The 18200-nt window shown below is 53.5% G+C and overlaps 1 pseudogene; it reads right to left on the bottom strand.

Annotated features, from left to right (window-relative positions):
• Positions 1–17646, bottom strand: part of LOC147118234 (ferritin heavy chain pseudogene) — a 98026-nt pseudogene extending 80380 nt beyond the window's left edge.
• Between the last annotated feature and the right edge of the window lie 554 nt (positions 17647–18200).

Here is an 18200-nt window from a genome sequence, read left to right as displayed (position 1 = left end):
GGAGGAGACGGAGGTGGGGTATCCCCTGTGGGTGGGGGAGACGGAGGTGGGGTATCCACTGTGGGTGGAGGAGACGGAGGTGGGGTTTCCCCTGTGGGTGGAGGAGACGGAGGAGGGGTATCCCATGTGGGTGGAGGAGGCGGAGGTGGGGTATTCCCTGTGGGTGGAGGAGACGGAGGTGGGGTATCCCCTGTGGGTGGGGGAGACGGAGGTGGGGTATCCACTGTGGGTGGAGGAGACGGAGGTGGGGTATCCCCTGTGGGTGGAGGAGACGGAGGTGGGGTATCCCCTCTGGGTGGAGGAGACGAAGGTGGGGTATCTCCTGTGGGTGGAGGAGACAGAGGTGGGTTATCCCCTGTGGGTGCAGGAGACGGAGGTGGGGTATCTCCTGTGGTTGGAGGAGACCGAGGTGGGGTATCTCCTGTGGGTGGAGGAGACGGAGGCGGGGTATCCCCTGTGGGTGGAGGAGACGGAGGCGGGGTATCCCCTGTGGGTGGAGGAGATGGAGGTGCGGTATCCCCTGTGGGCGGAGGAGACGGAGGTGCGTTATCCCCTGTGGGAGGAGGAGACGGAGGTGGGCTATCCCCTGTGGGTGGAGGAGACGGAGGTGGGGTATCCCCTGTGGGTGGAGGAGACGGAGGCGGGGTATCTCCTGTGCGTGGCGGAGACGGAGGTGGGGTATCCCCTGTGGGAGGAGGAGACGGAGGCGGGGTATCTCCTGTGCGTGGCGGAGACGGAGGTGGGGTATCCCCTGTGGGTGGAGGAGACGGAGGTGGGGTATCCCCTGTGGGTGGAGGAGACGGAGGTGGGGTATCCCCTGTGTGTGGAGGAGACGGAGGTGGGGTATCCCCTGTGGGTGGAGGAGACGGAGGTGGGGTATCTCCTGAGGGTGGAGGAGACGGAGGTGGGGTATCCCCTGTGGGTGCAGGAGACGGAGGTGGGGTATCTTCTGTAGGTTGAGGAGACGGAGGTGGGGTATCCCCTGTGGGCGGAGGAGACGGAGGTGGGGTATCCCCTGTGGGTGGAGGAGACGGAGGTGGGGTATCTCCTGTGGGTGGAGGAGACGGAGGTGGGGTATCTCCTGTGGGTGGAGGAGACGGAGGTGGGGTATCCCCTGTGAGTGGAGGAGACGGAGGTGGGGTATCTCCTGTGGGTGGAGGAGACGGAGGTGGGGTATCCCCTGTGGGTGGAGGAGACGGTGGTGGGGTATTCCCTGTGGGTGGCGGAGACAGAGGTGGGGTATCCCCTGTGGGTGGAAGAGACGGAGGTGGGGTATCCCCTGTGGGTGGAGGAGACGGAGGTGGGGTATCCCCTGTGGGTGGCGGTGACGGAGGTGGAGTACCCCTGTGGGTGGAGCAGACGGAGTATCCCCTGTGGGTGGATTAGACGGAGGTGGGGTATCTCCTGTGGGTGGAGGAGACGGAGGTGGGGTATCTCCTGTGGGTTCAGGAGTCGGAGGTGGGGTATCCCCTGTGGGTGCAGGAGACGGAGGTGGGGTATCTCCTGTGGCTGCAGGAGTCGGAGGTGGGGTATTCCCTGTGGGTGGAGGAGACGGAGGTGGGGTATCCCCTGTGGGTGGAGGAGATGGAGGTGGGGTATCCCCTGTGGGTGGGGGAGACGGAGGTGGGGTATCCCCTGTGGGTGGAGGAGACGGAGGTGGGGTATCCCCTGTGGGTGGAGGAGACGGAGGTGGGGTATCCCCTGTGGGTGGAGGAGACGGAGGTGGGGTATCCCCTGTGGGTGGAGGAGACGGAGGTGGGGTATCTCCTGTGGGTGGAGGAGACGGAGGTGGGGTATCCACTGTGGGTGGAGGAGACGGAGGTGGGGTATCCCCTGTGGGTGGAGCAGACGGAGGTTGGGTATCCCCTGTGGGTGGAGGAGACGGAGGTGGGGTATCCCCTGTGGGTGGAGGAGACGGAGGTGGGGTATCCCCTGTGGGTGGAGGAGACGGAGGTGAGGTATATCCTGTGGGTGGAGGAGACGGAGGTGGGGTATCTCCTGTGGGTGGAGGAGACGGAGGTGGGGTATCTCCTGTGGGTGGAGGAGACGGAGGTGGGGTATCTCCTGTGGGTGGAGGAGACGGAGGTGGGGTATCCCCTGTGGGTGGAGGAGACGGAGGTGGGGTATCTGCTGTGGGTGGAGGAGACAGAGGCGGGGCATCTCCTGTGTGTGGAGGAGACGGAGGTGGGGTATGCCCTGTGGGTGGAAGAGACGGAGGTGGGGTATCCCCTATGGGTTGAGGAGACGGAGGTGGGGTATCCCCTGTGGGTGGAGGAGACAGAGGTGGGGTATCCACTGTGGGTGGAGGTGACGGAGGTGGGGTATCCCCTGTGGGTGGAGGAGACGGAGGTGGGGTATCCCCTGTGGGTGCAGGAGACGGAGGCGTGGCATCTCCTGTGGGTGGAGGAGATGGAGGTGGGGTATCCCCTGTGGGTGGAGGAGACGGAGGTGGGGTATCTCCTGTGGGTGGAGGAGACGGAGGTGGGATATCCCCTGTGGGTGCAGGAGATGGAGGTGGGGTATCCCCTGTGGGTTGAGGAGACGGAGGTGGGGTATCCCCTGAGGGCGGAGGAGACGGAGGTGGAGTATCCCCTGTGGTGGAGGAGACGGAGGTGGGGTATCCACTGTGGGTGGAGGAGACGGAGGTGGGGTATCTCCTGTGGGTGGAGAAGACGGAGGTGGGGTATCCCCTGTGGGTGGAGGAGACGGAGGTGGGGTATCCACTGTGGGTGGAGGTGACGGAGGTGGGGTATCTCCTGTGGGTGGAGGAGACGGAGGTGGGGTATCTCCTGTGGGTGGAGGTGACGGAGGTGGGGTATCTCATGTGGGTGGAGAAGACGTAGGTGGGGTATCCAATACAATAATAATACAATACAAATCGCTTTATTGGCATGATAAGGTACATCTTATGTTGCCAAAGCATCAAGATACATTTATGGTTGAACACATAAACGCGGTTCCATTCATACAGTGTATAAACAGGTATATCCCTGAGTTTAAAAATATACAATATACTCTCGTCTTAGTTTACTGGTTGTCCCTCTGTTCATGGCAAGCTGTAACATAGTGTGCCGCCAGTGTTACACAGCTTCTCTCCTCCCCCAGTAGGAATGGGAGTTTTTGGTTGTCAATCAGATTTCTGAATTCAGGGCATATTTGTGAGAATTTTTGGTAGAAATTCTCTCTGATGCCCTGATATTTTCCACAGGCTGTGAGGAAGTGCATCTCTGTCTCCACTACTCCCTGACTGCAGTGAGAGCATATCCTGTCTTCTCTTGGCAGCCTGGTCTGCCTGTGTCTGCCTTTTTCGATCGCTAGGCTATGTTCGCTAAGTCTGTACCTTGTCAAGGTTCTTCTCAGTTTATTATCCTTTACCATGGTCAGGTCATCAGCTATGTTGTATTGTCTGTTTAGGGCCAAGTAGCAATTGAGTTTGCTTTGGGTTTTTGTTGTTTCTGCCCAATATGACAGATATTTTTCCTTTTGCTTAGCGACGATTGTGTTGGGTCGAATTCTTTGTGTTCCCCTGTCACTGTCCTGGGACTGGTTATTGTTAGTATTGTTATTAGTTACTTTATTGAGTCCCAGGACTAGTTGACTGAGGGTATTCTTCTTTATGGTCAGCTCTTGGCATTTCAGGGCGTCGTAGTGATAGCATTGGGGGTTGCTCATTTGTAGGTGATTCCAAAATTTGGTGGCTCTTTTTTGGATAGTGATTATTAATGGGTATTGGCCTAGTTCCGCCCTGCATGCGTTGTTTACTGTTTTCCTTTGAGTCCGGAGGATACTTTTACAGAATTCCGCATGTAGGATCTCAATTGGGTGTTTGTCCCATTTTGCAAAATCTTGTTGTGTTAGTGGTCCCCAGACCTCACTGCCATAGAGTGCAATTGGTTCAATTACTGATTTGAAAATTTTGAGCCAAATGCTAATTGGGATTTCTATTTGGATTGATTTTTTGATGGCATAGAAAGCCCTTCTTGCTTTCTCTTTCAGTTCATTCACAGCCAGTTTGAAGTTTCCCGTAGAACTGATTTTTAAGCCCAAGTATGTGTAGTGAGTGGTTTGTTCAATTTTGGTTGTTCCTACTGTGAAATTTATTGTGGGTCCATGTTGTTTGGATCTTTGCTGGAACACAAGGACTTTGTTTTTTTGGGGATTTATTGTCAGGGCCCAAGTCTGGCAGTACGACTCCAGCAGGTCCAGGTTCTGCTGTAGACCCTCCTTAGTTGGTGACAGCAGAACCAGGTCGTCGGCATAGAGCAGGAATTTAACCTTGGATTCATATAGGGTGAGGCCGGGTGCTGTAGATTGTTCAAGTAGTTTTGCCAATCCATTAATGTAAATATTAAAGAGTGTCGGTGAGATTGGCGAGCCCTGCGTCACCCCCCGCCCCTGTGGGAAGTATTTTGTTTGTTTGTCTCCAATTTTAACTGCACATTTATTGTTTGTATACATTGATTTAATTACATCATATGTTTTCCCTCCTACCCCGCTTTCGATAAGTTTCAGGAATAAACCGTCATGCCAGATGGAGTCGAAAGCCTTCTGGAAATCTACAAAGCATGCGTAGATTTTGCTTTTGTTATGGTGAACGTGTTTGTCAATTAGGGTCTGTAGGGTGAAGATATGATCGGATGTTCTATAGTTTGGCAGGAATCCAATTTGGCTTTTACTCAAGACATTGTGCTCTTCAAGGAAGTTTATAAGTCTTTTGTTTATGATGCTACAGAATACCTTCCCCAGGTTACTGTTTACACAGATGCCTCGATAGTTGTTTGGGTCGATTTTGTCCCCACTTTTGTATATGGGTGTTATGAGTCCTTTGTTCCAGATGTCAGGGAAATAAGCGACACTCAGAACCAAGTTGAAGAGTTTTAGGATAGCCAGTTTCAGTTTGTCGTCTGCGTGTTTAATCATCTCGTTTAGTATGCCGTCTGTCCCGCAAGCTTTTCCTGGTCGCAGGTCCTTGAGTTTTTCAAGAAGTTCTTTTTCTGTTATTATGGCGTCTAGCGGGTTTTGGTTATCTTTTATGGCCATTTCAAGCTTTTCTAGTTTTTTGCGTATTTGGTGTTGCTCTGGTCTTAGTGTGTTTTTCTGGTATAATTTTTCAAAGTGGTTTACCCATGTGTCCCCATTTTGAATGGACAAATCGTCGTGTTGTTTTTTGTGTAGTGTTTTCAAGTTTTCCACGAAACAATTGGAATCAATGGATTCCTCCATGGAGCTGAGTGTATTCTTAATATATTGCTCTTTTTTGGTTCTGAGTGTTTTTCTGTATTGTGTTAGTGTCTGACAATAAGTAAGGCGTAATTCCTCGTTTTCTGGATGTCTGTGTTTTTGGTTTGATAGTTTTCTAAGTTTTTTCCTCATGTTATGGCAATCATGGTCAAACCATTTTTCATAGTTTTTTGTTTTGGGTTTGTTCTTGCGAGCTTTCAAGTTTGCATTTGTTGCCAAATTATCAAAAATATTGTTTAGTTTACTAACTGCCCGGTTTACGCCTTCTTTATTGTGAGTGTATATGTTATCCAGAAAGGTGTCTAAGAGAGCTTGAGTTGATGCATTGCTAATTGTTTTCTGGTATTTTTCCGTGTCATTTTTGGCCCATCTGTACGATTTTTTGGTGTTGTACAGTTTACTGGGTTGTGTTTCTATGTTGTTTGTTTCTGTCTTTTTGAGAAACATAGTAATTTGGCTGTGATCTGACAGTGTTGTTTGTGGTTTGACTGTGAATGCTCTGAAAGAGGATGGGTCTAAGTCTGTAATCATAAAGTCTACTGTGCTGCAGTCAAGAGGTGAACGTGAGGTGGGGTATCCACTGTGCGTGGAGGAGACGGAGGTGGGGTATCCACTGTGGGTGGAGGTGACGGAGGTGGGGTATCACCTGTGGGTGGAGGAGACGGAGGTGGGGTATCCCCTGTGGGTGGAGGTGACGGAGGTGGGATATCTCCTGTGGGTGGAGGAGACGGAGGTGGGGTATCCCCTGTGGGTGGAGGAGACGGAGGTGGGGTATCCGCTGTGGGTGGAGGACACGCAGGAGGGGTATCTCCTGTGGGTGGAGGAGACGGAGGTGGGGTATCCCCTGTGGGTGGAGGAGACGGAGGTGGGGTATCCACTGTGGGTGGAGGTGACGGAGGTGGGGTATCACCTGTGGGTGGAGGAGACGGAGGTGGGGTATCTCCTGTGGGTGGAGGTGACGGAGGTGGGGTATCTCCTGTGGGTGGAGGAGACGGAGGTGGGGTATCCCCTGTGGGTGGAGGAGACGGAGGTGGGGTATCCCCTGTGGGTGGAGGACACGGAGGAGGGGTATCTCCTGTGGGTGGAGGAGACGGAGGTGGGGTATCCCCTGTGGGTGGAGGAGACGGATGTGGGGTATCCACTGTGGGTGGAGGAGACGGAGGTGGGGTATCCACTGTGGGTGGAGGAGACGGAGGTGGGGTATCCCCTGTGGGTGGAGGAGATGGAGGTGGGGTATCCCCTGTGGGTGGAGGAGACGGAGGTGGGGTATCCCCTGTGGGTGGAGGAGACGGAGGTGAGGTATCTCCTGTGGGTGGAGGAGACGGAGGTGGGGTATCCACTGTGGGTGGGGGAGACGGAGGTGGGGTATCCCCTGTGGGTGGAGGAGACGGAGGTGGGGTATCCCCTGTGGGTGGAGGAGACGGAGGTGGGGTATCCCCTGTGGGTGGAGGAGACGGAGGTGGGGTATCCCCTGTGGGTGGAGGTGACGGAGGTGGGGTATCCCCTGTGGGTGGAGGAGACGGAGGTGGGGTATCTCCTGTGGGTGGAGGAGACGGACATGAGGTATCCCCTGTGGGTGGAGGTGACGGAGGTGGAGTATCCCCTGTGGGTGGAGGAGACGGAGGTGGGGTATCCCCTGTGGGTGGAGGAGACGGAGGTGGGGTATCCCCTGTGGGTGGAGGAGACGGAGGTGGGGTATCCCCTGTGGGTGGAGGAGACGGAGGTGGGGTATCCCCTGTGGGTGGAGGTGACGGAGGTGGGGTATCCCCTGTGGGTGGAGGTGACGGAGGTGGGGTATCCCCTGTGGGTGGAGGAGACGGAGGTGGGGTATCCCCTGTGGGTGGAGGAGACGGAGGTGGGGTATCCCCTGTGGGTGGAGGAGACGGAGGTGGGGTATCCCCTGAGGGTGGAGGAGACGGAGGTGGGGTATCCCCTGTGGGTGGAGGAGACGGAGGTGCGGTATCTCCTGTGGGTGGGGGAGACGGAGGTGGGGTATCCCCTGTGGGTGGGGGAGACGGAGGTGGGGTATCCCCTGTGGGTGGAGGAGACGGAGGTGGGGTATCCCCTGTGGGTGGAGGAGACGGAGGTGGGCTATCCCCTGTGGGTGGGGGAGACAAAAGTGGGGAAAAAAAAGGTTCATTTCAAGTTTAAAAAGGTTTTAAAGTTAAATTTAGTTCTAGTTAAGTTAGTTTAGTTTGTTTAGTTAAGTTTAAGTTTAGTTTAGTCTAGATTAAGTAAGGAAGGAAAAGACCACCAAAGGAAAAAAAACCAGAGGAAACTAGAAAAAAAAAAGCCAAAGAAAAAAAAAAAGAAATAAGGGAAAAAAAAAACAAACGGGGCCACAGCAGCAGCAGAAGCAAGGTGACTCGGCCGCATCGGGAACCGAGGCGCGAAGGCCGCACGGAGACGCAGCGGCAGCCGGAGCGAGGAGACTCGGGGAGGCCGCTTCGGGAAACGAGGCGAATCGGGGAGGCCGCACGGAGACGCAGCGGCAGCCGGAACGAGGTGACTCGGGGAGCCCGAGCGGCGAACGAGACACGGCCCGATCGGCGGCCGCAGTCCAGCACCCGAGCGACGACCGCAGTCCAGCACCCGAGCGACGGCCGCAGTCCAGCACCCGAGCGACGACCGCAGTCCAGCACCCGAACGGCGAACGAGGCACAACCCGAGCGGCGGCTGGGCTAGAAAGCCCGGGAAAGGCCCGAGGAGCCAGGCCCAGAGACCTCTGAGGAGAAGGGGAGCAACCAGAAGGCTTCCAGAAGCAAACCAAGACTGTGAGTACAGGGCCCAGGGAGGGAGACTGAAGCCAGGGAAAGGCCCGAGGAGCCAGGCCGAGACAGAGGCACAGAGACCTCTGAGGGGGAGGGGAACAGCCCGAAGGCACCGGGAAACAGCGGCTCACAGACCCAGACCTGAGAAGGGTGAACCCAGAAGCCGAGGCCCAGGGACCACGGGGTCGGAGAGGGGGACCGGGAAAGTTCGCGAACAGGGAGAGGGAAACACCAAACCCGGGGCCCCAGAAAAGCTTATTCTAAGATCAACAATACTTTACCAAAAATGAGCGAATCAGAAGATCCACAACAGCCCCGCTTCCAGATTCCCCCCAACACCGCAAAAAAAGCTATAAAAGCGATCAAGCATGAGCAGATGAGAGAAAAACCAGAAACACTTTTTGCTGACTGTTACAACAATGGGACAAAAAGTAACCTCATTTTCTACTCAGATCAGCCAGTGGCTTGGATCACAGCAATAAAATCACACTATACCAATGTTAAGCTAGAAAATACCGCAAATGGGTCCATAATGAAAATTAACACACCAGGAGACAGTTCAACTACGACGGTCAACGCATACAATACCGGGACAATATTAGTGCAAGGCAACCTCGACAAATTTGCAACGGCCTTCAGGACACTGAAAAAATTAACTAAGGGGGGAAGGAACAGCCCCAGAGTGGCCCGCACTCCCCCCAACATTGACAACTTACCAGGAGAAAATCTGCCTGGTCAGGAGGTGAACGAGCCACACAGTTCAAACCAGACACTAACCCCGGGGAACCACAGCCACACGATACAACTGACAAACCCCAGCATAACTACCAGGGAGGAAGCCACACATAGTCCCCCTACCATTCCCAGCTCACCAAGAGAAGAGCAGCATAGCCAGGAAGTGAGTGAGCCCTCCAGGACCGACCAGCCTAGCCAGGAAGTGAGTGAGCCTACCAGGGCCGACCAGACACATACCCCGGGATCACACAGCCAGATACAACCAAAAGATAAATTTAATCAATTAGAGATAGAGATGGTTAAACTTAGAGAGGACTTCCTCAAAATGAATGACAATCAAAATCAGGAGAGGGAGAGACACAAGAGAGAGCTGAAGCTACTTGAGAACCAGGTGAATCTACTTAGGAATCAGGTGAAAGAGCTGCAGGAAAAAGAAGAGAGCCATAGAGGAGAGAAAACACCATTAGACCAGCAACCAGAGGCTAGAGATAAGACAAGACAGAGCCGGACGGAACGGCTGCACTCCCACACGGAACAAAAGCAACAGACACACAATACAAGGGGTGCCACACAGACCGACCAGCATACTGATTCGCAATCTTCCCCCACCACCGTGGAACCACAAGCGGGCCGCTCACAAGAGGTACGCACACACCAGACACCCCAGCCCAGCACACACACTATGAGTCCAAGCGAAAGCCACCAGACAGTAAACACAAACAAGGCTGACGTCGTAATACTCATAGACTCAAATGGGAAATTTCTATGGGAGAAAAAGCTATTCCCTAGAAGTAAAGTAGAAAAGATCTGGTGCCCAACAACAAACAGAGCCATGGGATGGCTGACCAAAGCCAGATTAGGCTCCCCCCAACACATAATAATACACACGGGCACAAATGACCTAAAGACCCAACAGAAAGAAGTAGCAACATCGCTCAGAGCAATGATTAGGAAAGCAAGCAGTACATTTCCAAACACTAGAATCACTGTTTCCACAATATTGCCGAGAACAGACTTCAACAACAACACAATTCATGAGATAAATGCCAGCATAGCAAGAGACTGCGAATCAAACCACAACGTACACCTGGCCCAACACCCCACCCTCGATGAGGAATGTCTTTACGACCACGTCCACATCCAAAGGCAAAGAATATCGATCCTTGCTAAAGCCCTGAAGGACGTCGCTTTTAACCGGGTCCATACCCAGACTCCAAGAGGACCCCCCCCCGACCACCAGAGATCAGCGGGGTACATATCAGGAACACTACAAGGACCACCAACACACCAACCGAGACCAGAGAGGATCCCCATGCAAAACAACAATGTCAGACCTGCACCACTCCTGTCCCACAGGGGAATAGGACTGCTCCCAGCCAGACAGAGGGAGAGATGCACAGGACGTACGCAATACCTCAGACAGAAACAATCCATTAAGAGACAATAAGCAGATGTGCAGCAGCATCTACTTCCGCCTTATGGATCAAGGACTAATTAATAGAAAGAACTGTAACCAAATTGTATTAACTTTTGTAGACAACTGATGTGATCTTTTTTTTCCCACACTTAGACACGACAAACACGTACCACTCTTTAACCTATCATAGTAAAAGATCAAACTTAACATGAAATCCTTATATATTTCGACCTGGAATATCCAAGGTCTACGCTCTTCACTGCGAGAAGTGAAAAGTAGGACCCCAGAGTTCATAGATGAAACTAAAGACCTAGATATTATCATTTTACAGGAAACTTGGTATAAAGGAAAAGGACACACTGGCTGTCCCCAAGGGTACACTGAGCTGGTGGTGCCCTCCAATAAATTACCAAGTGTAACCCAAGGCAGAGACTCCGGAGGCATACTGATCTGGTTTAAAACAGAACTTAAGAATTACATCAAATTTATAAAAAAGGGCGAAAACCATATGTGGCTCAAACTTGAGAGGGAGATTATCTCAAACACCCAAGATGTTTACATTTGCGCACTTTATATCCCTCCAATCGATTCCCCGTACTTTAAAGAGGACACCTTCTCCAACATGGAGGGGGAAATTATCCAATACCAGGCCCAGGGGAACGTGTTGATCTGTGGGGACCTCAATTCAAGAACGGGCGAAGAACCAGACTTCACCAATAATCAGGGAAACAATTATGTTTTCGGGAATAACCACTTTGACATCCCTTCCCTTCCATACAGGCATAACTGCGACAAGCAGTCAAATACCAACGGAAAACAGCTACTACAGCTCTGTCGAAACCTGGGTCTGTACATTGTCAATGGTAGGTTCATAGGAGACCTCCTAGGAAGATCGACCTATTGCTCACCTCTTGGCTGCAGCACAGTAGACTATATGATTACAGACTTAGACCCATCCTCTTTCAGAGCATTCACAGTCAAACCACAAACAACACTGTCAGATCACAGTCAAATTACTATGTTCCTCAAAAAGACAGAAACAAACAACATAGAAACACAACCCAGTAAACTGTACAACACCAAAAAATCGTACAGATGGGCCAAAAACGACACGGAAAAATACCAGAAAACAATTAGCAATGCATCAACTCAAGCTCTCTTAGACACCTTTCTGGATAACATATACACTCACAATAAAGAAGGCGTAAACCGGGCAGTTAGTAAACTAAACAATATTTTTGATAATTTGGCAACAAATGCAAACTTGAAAGCTCGCAAGAACAAACCCAAAACAAAAAACTATGAAAAATGGTTTGACCGAGATTGCCATAACATGAGGAAAAAACTTAGAAAAATATCAAACCAAAAACACAGACATCCAGAAAACGAGGAACTACGCCTTACTTATTGTCAGACACTAACACAATACAGAAACACACTCAGAACCAAAAAAGAGCAATATATTAAGAATACACTCAGCTCCATGGAGGAATCCATTGATTCCAATTGTTTCTGGGAAAACTTGAAAACACTACACAAAAAACAACACGACGATTTGGCCATTCAAAATGGGGACACATGGGTAAACCACTTTGAAAAATTATACCAGAAAAAAACACTAAGACCAGAGCAACACCAAATATGCAAAAAACTGGAAAAGCTAGAAATGGCCATAAAAGATAACCAAAACCCGCTGGACGCCATAATAACAGAAAAAGAACTTCTTGAAAAACTCAAGGACCTGCGACCAGGAAAAGCCTGCGGGACAGACGGCATACTAAACGAGATGATTAAACACACAGACAACAAAATGAAACTGGCTATCCTAAAACTCTTCAACTTGGTTCTGAGTGTCGGTTATTTCCCTGATATCTGGAACAAAGGACTCATAACGCCCATATACAAAAGTGGGGACAAAATCGACCCAAACAACTATCGAGGCATCTGTGTAAACAGTAACCTGGGGAAGGTATTCTGTAGCATCATAAACAAAAGACTTATAAACTTCCTTGAGGAGCACAATGTCTTGAGTAAAAGCCAAATTGGATTCCTGCCAAACTATAGAACATCCGATCATATCTTCACCCTACAGACCCTAATTGACAAACACGTTCACAATAACAAAAGCAAAATCTACGCATGCTTTGTAGATTTCCAGAAGGCTTTCGACTCCATCTGGCATGACGGTTTATTCCTGAAACTTATCGAAAGTGGGGTAGGAGGGAAAACATATGATGTAATTAAATCAATGTATACAAACAACAAATGTGCAGTTAAAATTGGAGACAAACAAACAAAATACTTCCCACAGGGGCGGGGGGTGACGCAGGGCTCGCCAATCTCACCGACACTCTTTAATATTTACATAAATGGATTGGCAAAACTACTTGAACAATCTACAGCACCCGGCCTCACCCTATATGAATCCAAGGTTAAATTCCTCCTCTATGCAGACGACCTGGTTCTGCTGTCACCTACTAAAGAGGGGCTACAGCAAAACCTGGACCTGCTGGAGTCGTACTGCCAGACTTGGGCCCTGACAATAAATCCCCAAAAAACCAAAGTCCTTGTGTTCCAGCAAAGATCCAAACATCAGGGACCCAAAATAAATTTCACAGTAGGAACAACCAAAATTGAACAAACCACTAACTACACATACTTGGGCTTAAAAATCAGTTCTACGGGAAACTTCAAACTGGCTGTGAATGAACTGAAAGAGAAAGCAAGAAGGGCTTTCTATGCCATCAAAAAATCAATCCAAATAGAAATCCCAATTAGCATTTGGCTCAAAATTTTCAAATCAGTAATTGAACCAATTGCACTCTATGGCAGTGAGGTATGGGGACCGCTAACTCAACAAGAATTTGCAAAATGGGACAAACACCCAATTGAGATCCTGCATGCAGAATTCTGTAAAAGTATCCTCCGGACTCAAAGGAAAACAGTAAACAATGCATGCAGGGCGGAGCTGGGCCAATATCCATTGATAATCACTATCCAAAAAAGAGCCACCAAATTTTGGAATCACCTACAAATGAGCAATCCCCAATGCTATCACTACGACGCCCTGAAATGCCAAGAGCTGACCATAAAGAAGAATACCCTCAGTCAACTAGTCCTGGGACTCAGTGAAGTAACTACTAACAATACTAACAATAACCAGCCCCAGGACAGTGACAGGGTAACACAAAGAATTCGACCCAACACAATCGTCGCTAAGCAAAAGGAAAAATATCTGACATATTGGGCAGAAACAACAAAAACCCAAAGCAAACTCAATTGCTACTTGGCCCTAAACAGACAATACAACATAGCTGATTACCTGACCATGGTAAAGGATAACAAACTGAGAAGAACCTTGACAAGGTACAGACTTAGCGAACATAGCCTAGCGATCGAAAAAGGCAGACACAGGCAGACCAGGCTGCCAAGAGAGGACAGGATATGCTCTCACTGCAGTCAGGGAGTGGTGGAGACAGAGATGCACTTCCTCACAGCTTGTGGAAAATATCAGGGCATCAGGGAGAATTTCTACCAAAAATTCTCACAAATATGCCCTGATTTCAGAAATCTGAATGACAACCAAAAACTCCCATTCCTACTGGGAGAGGAGAGAAGCTGTGTAACGCTGGCGGCGCACTATGTTGCAGCTTGCCATGAACAGAGGGACAACCAGTAAGCTAAGAAAAAAATATATATAAACAATGCGAATGTATATTTATACACTCAGGGATATACCTGTTTATACACTGTATGAATAGAACTGCGTTTATGTGCTGAACCATAAATGTATTTTGATGCTTTGGCAACATAAGATGTAACTTATCATGCCAATAAAGCGATTTAAATTGTAAAATTGTAAAAAATTGGGTGCAGGAGACGGAGGAGGGGTATCCCCTGTGGGTGGAGGAGCCGGAGGTGGGGTATGCCCTGTGGGTGGAGGAGACGGAGGTGGGGTATGCCCTGTGGGTGGAGGAGGCGGAGGTGGGGTATCCCCTGTGGGTGGAGGAGATGGAGGTGGGGTATCTCCTGTGGGAGGAGGAGACGGAGGTGGGGTATCTCCTGTGGGTGGAGGAGATGGAGGTGGGATATCCCCTGTGGGTGGAGGAGACAGAGGTGGGGTATCCCCTGTGGGTGGAGGTGACGGAGGTGGAGTATCCCCTGTGGGTGGAGGAGACGGAGGTGGGGTATCTCCTGTGGGTGCAGGAGACGGAGGTGGGGTATCTCCTGTGGGTTGAGGAGACGGAGGTGGGGTATCCCCTGAGGGCGGAGGAGACGGAGGTCGGGTATCCCCTGTGGGTGCAGGAGACGGAGGTGTGGTATCCCCTGTGGATTGAGGAGACGGAGGTGGGGTATCCCCTGAGGGCGGAGGAGACGGAGGTGGGGTATCTCCTGTGGGTGGAGGAGACGGAGGTGGGGTATTCCCTGAGGGCGGAGGAGACGGAGGTGGGGTATCCCCTGTGGGTGGAGGAGACGGATGTGGGGTATCCACTGTGGGTGGCGGAGACGGAGCTGGGGTAGCCCCTGTGGGTGGAGGAGACGGAGGTGATGTATCCCCTATGGGTGGAGTAGACGGAGGTGGGGTATCTCCTGTGGGTGGAGGAGACGGAGGTGGAGTATCCCCTGTGGGTGGAGGAGACGGAGGTGGGGTATCCCCTGTGGGTGGAGGAGACGGAGGTGGAGTATCCCCTGTGGGTGGAGGAGACGGAGGTGGGGTATCCCCTGTGGGTGGAGGAGATGGAGGTGGGGTATCCCCTGTGGGTGGAGGAGATGGAGGTGCGGTATCTCCTGTGGGTGGAGGAGATGGAGGTGGGGTATCCCCTGTGGGTGGAGGTGACGGAGGTGGAGTATCCAATGTAGGTGGAGGAGACGGAGTATCCCCTGTGGGTGGAGGAGACGGAGGTGGGGTATCTCCTGTGGGTAGAGGAGACAGAGGTGGGGTATCACCTGTGGGTGCAGGAGACGGAGGTGGGGTATCTCCTGTGGGTGGAGAAGACGGAGGTGGGGTATCCCCTGTGGGAGGAGGAGACGGAGGCGGGGTATCTCCTGTGGGAGGAGGAGACGGAGGTGGGGTATCCCCTGTGGGTGGAGGAGACGGAGGTGGGGTATCCCCTGTGGGTGGAGGAGACGTAGGTGGGGTATCCCCTGTGGGTGGAGGAGACGGAGGTGGGGTATCCCCTGTGGGTGGAGGAGACGGAGGTGGGGTATCCCCTGTGGGTGGAGGAGACGTAGGTGGGGTATCCCCTCTGGGTGGAGGAGACGAAGGTGGGGTATCTCCTGTGGGTGGAGGAGACGGAGGTGGGTTATCCCCTGTGGGTGCAGGAGACGGAGGTGGGGTATCTCCTGTGGTTGGAGGAGACCGAGGTGGGGTATCTCCTGTGGGTGGAGGAGACGGAGGCGGGGTATCCCCTGTGGGTGGAGGAGACGGAGGCGGGGTATCCCCTGTGGGTGGAGGAGATGGAGGTGCGGTATCCCCTGTGGGTGGAGGAGACGGAGGTGCGTTATCCCCTGTGGGAGGAGGAGACGGAGGTGGGCTATCCCCTGTGGGTGGAGGAGACGGAGGTGGGGTATCCCCTGTGGGTGGAGGAGACGGAGGCGGGGTATCTCCTGTGCGTGGCGGAGACGGAGGTGGGGTATCCCCTGTGGGAGGAGGAGACGGAGGCGGGGTATCTCCTGTGCGTGGCGGAGACGGAGGTGGGGTATCCCCTGTGGGTGGAGGAGACGGAGGTGGGGTATCCCCTGTGGGTGGAGGAGACGGAGGTGGGGTATCCCCTGTGTGTGGAGGAGACGGAGGTGGGGTATCCCCTGTGGGTGGAGGAGACGGAGGTGGGGTATCTCCTGAGGGTGGAGGAGACGGAGGTGGGGTATCCCCTGTGGGTGCAGGAGACGGAGGTGGGGTATCTTCTGTAGGTTGAGGAGACGGAGGTGGGGTATCCCCTGTGGGCGGAGGAGACGGAGGTGGGGTATCCCCTGTGGGTGGAGGAGACGGAGGTGGGGTATCTCCTGTGGGTGGAGAACACGGAGGTGGGGTATCTCCTGTGGGTGGAGGAGACGGAGGTGGGGTATCCCCTGTGAGTGGAGGAGACGGAGGTGGGGTATCTCCTGTGGGTGGAGGAGACGGAGGTGGGGTATCCCCTGTGGGTGGAGGAGACGGTGGTGGGGTATTCCCTGTGGGTGGCGGAGACAGAGGTGGGGTATCCCCTGTGGGTGGAAGAGACGGAGGTGGGGTATCCCCTGTGGGTGGAGGAGACGGAGGTGGGGTATCCCCTGTGGGTGGCGGTGACGGAGGTGGAGTACCCCTGTGGGTGGAGCAGACGGAGTATCCCCTGTGGGTGGATTAGACGGAGGTGGGGTATCTCCTGTGGGTGGAGGAGACGGAGGTGGGGTATCTCCTGTGGGTTCAGGAGTCGGAGGTGGGGTATCCCCTGTGGGTGCAGGAGACGGAGGTGGGGTATCTCCTGTGGCTGCAGGAGTCGGAGGTGGGGTATCTCCTGTGGGTGGAGGAGACGGAGGTGGGGTATCTCCTGTGGGTGCAGGAGTCGGAGGTGGGGAATCTCTTGTGGGTGGAGGAGACGGACGTGGGGTATCCCCTGTGGGTGGAGGAGACGGAGGTGGGGTATCCCCTGTGGGTGGAGGAGATGGAGGTGGGGTATCCCCTGTGGGTGCAGGAGACGGAGGTGGGGTATCTCTTGTGGGTGGAGGAGACGGACGTGGGGTATCCCCTGTGGGTGGAGGAGACGGAGGTGGGGTATCCCCTGTGGGTGGAGGAGACGGAGGCGGGGTATCACCTGTGGGTGCAGGAGTCGGAGGTGGGGTATCTCCTGTGGGTGGAGGAGACGGAGGTGGGGTATCCCCTGTGGGAGGAGGAGACGGAGGCGGGGTATCTCCTGTGCGTGGAGGAGACGGAGGTGGGGTATCCCCTGTGGGTGGAGGAGACGGAGGTGGGGTATCCCCTGTGGGTGGAGGAGATGGAGGTGGGGTATCCCATGTGGTTGGAGGAGATGGAGGTGGGGTATCGCCTGTGGGTGGAGGAGATGGAGGTGGGGTATCCCCTGTGGGTGGAGGAGGTGGAGGTGGGGTATCCCCTGTGGGTGGAGGAGACGGAGGTGGCGTATCCCCTGTGGGTGGAGGAGACGGAGGTGGGGTATCTCCTGTGGGTGGAGGAGACGGAGGTGGCGTATCCCCTGTGGGTGGAGGAGACGGAGGTGGGGTATTCCCTGTGGGTGGAGGAGACGGAGGTGGGGTATCCCCTGTGGGTGGGGGTGACGGAGGTGGGGTATCTCCTGTGGGTGCAGGAGACGGAGGTGGGGTATCTCCTGTGGGTGGAGGAGACGGAGGTGGGGTATCCCCTGTGGGTGGAGGAGACGGAGGTGGGGTATCCACTGTCAGTGGAGGAGACGGAGATGGGGACCCACTGTGGGTGGAGCAGACGGAGGTGGGGTATCCCTTGTGGGTGGACGAGCCGGAGGTGGGGTATCCCATGTGGGTGGAGGAGACGGAGGTGGGGTATCCCCTGTGGATGGAGGAGATGGAGTTGGGGTATCTCCTGTGGGTGGAGGAGACGGAGGTGGGGTATCCCCTGTGGGTGGAGGAGACGGAGGTGGGGTATCCACTGTGGGTGGAGGTGACGGAGGTGGAGTATCCCCTGTGGGTGGAGGAGACGGAGGTGGGGTATCTCCTGTGGGTGGAGGAGACGGAGGTGGGGTATCCCCTGTGGGTGGAGGAGACGGAGGTGGGGTATCCCCTGTGGGTGGAGGAGACGGAGGTGGGGTATCCCCTGTGGGTGGAGGAGACGGAGGTGGGGTATCTCCTGTGGGTGGAGGAGACGGAGGTGGGGTATCCCCTGTGGGTGGGGGATACCGAGGTGGGGTATCTCCTGTGGGTGCAGGAGATGGAGGTGGGGTATCTCCTGTGGGTGGAGGAGACGGAGGTGGGGTATCCCCTGTGGGTGGAGGAGACGGAGGTGGTGTATCCCCTGTGGGTGGAGGAGACGGAGGTGGGGTATCCCCTGTGGGTGGAGGAGACGGAGGTGGGGT

This window comes from Somniosus microcephalus, chromosome 4, assembly GCF_052327205.1.
Source record: "Somniosus microcephalus isolate GS21.2 chromosome 4, FLI_Smic_1.0, whole genome shotgun sequence".
In the NCBI taxonomy this organism is placed as follows: Eukaryota; Metazoa; Chordata; class Chondrichthyes; order Squaliformes; family Somniosidae; genus Somniosus; species Somniosus microcephalus.
Note: the sequence above shows the minus strand (reverse complement) of the source record. Positions and strands in the feature narration are given on the sequence as shown.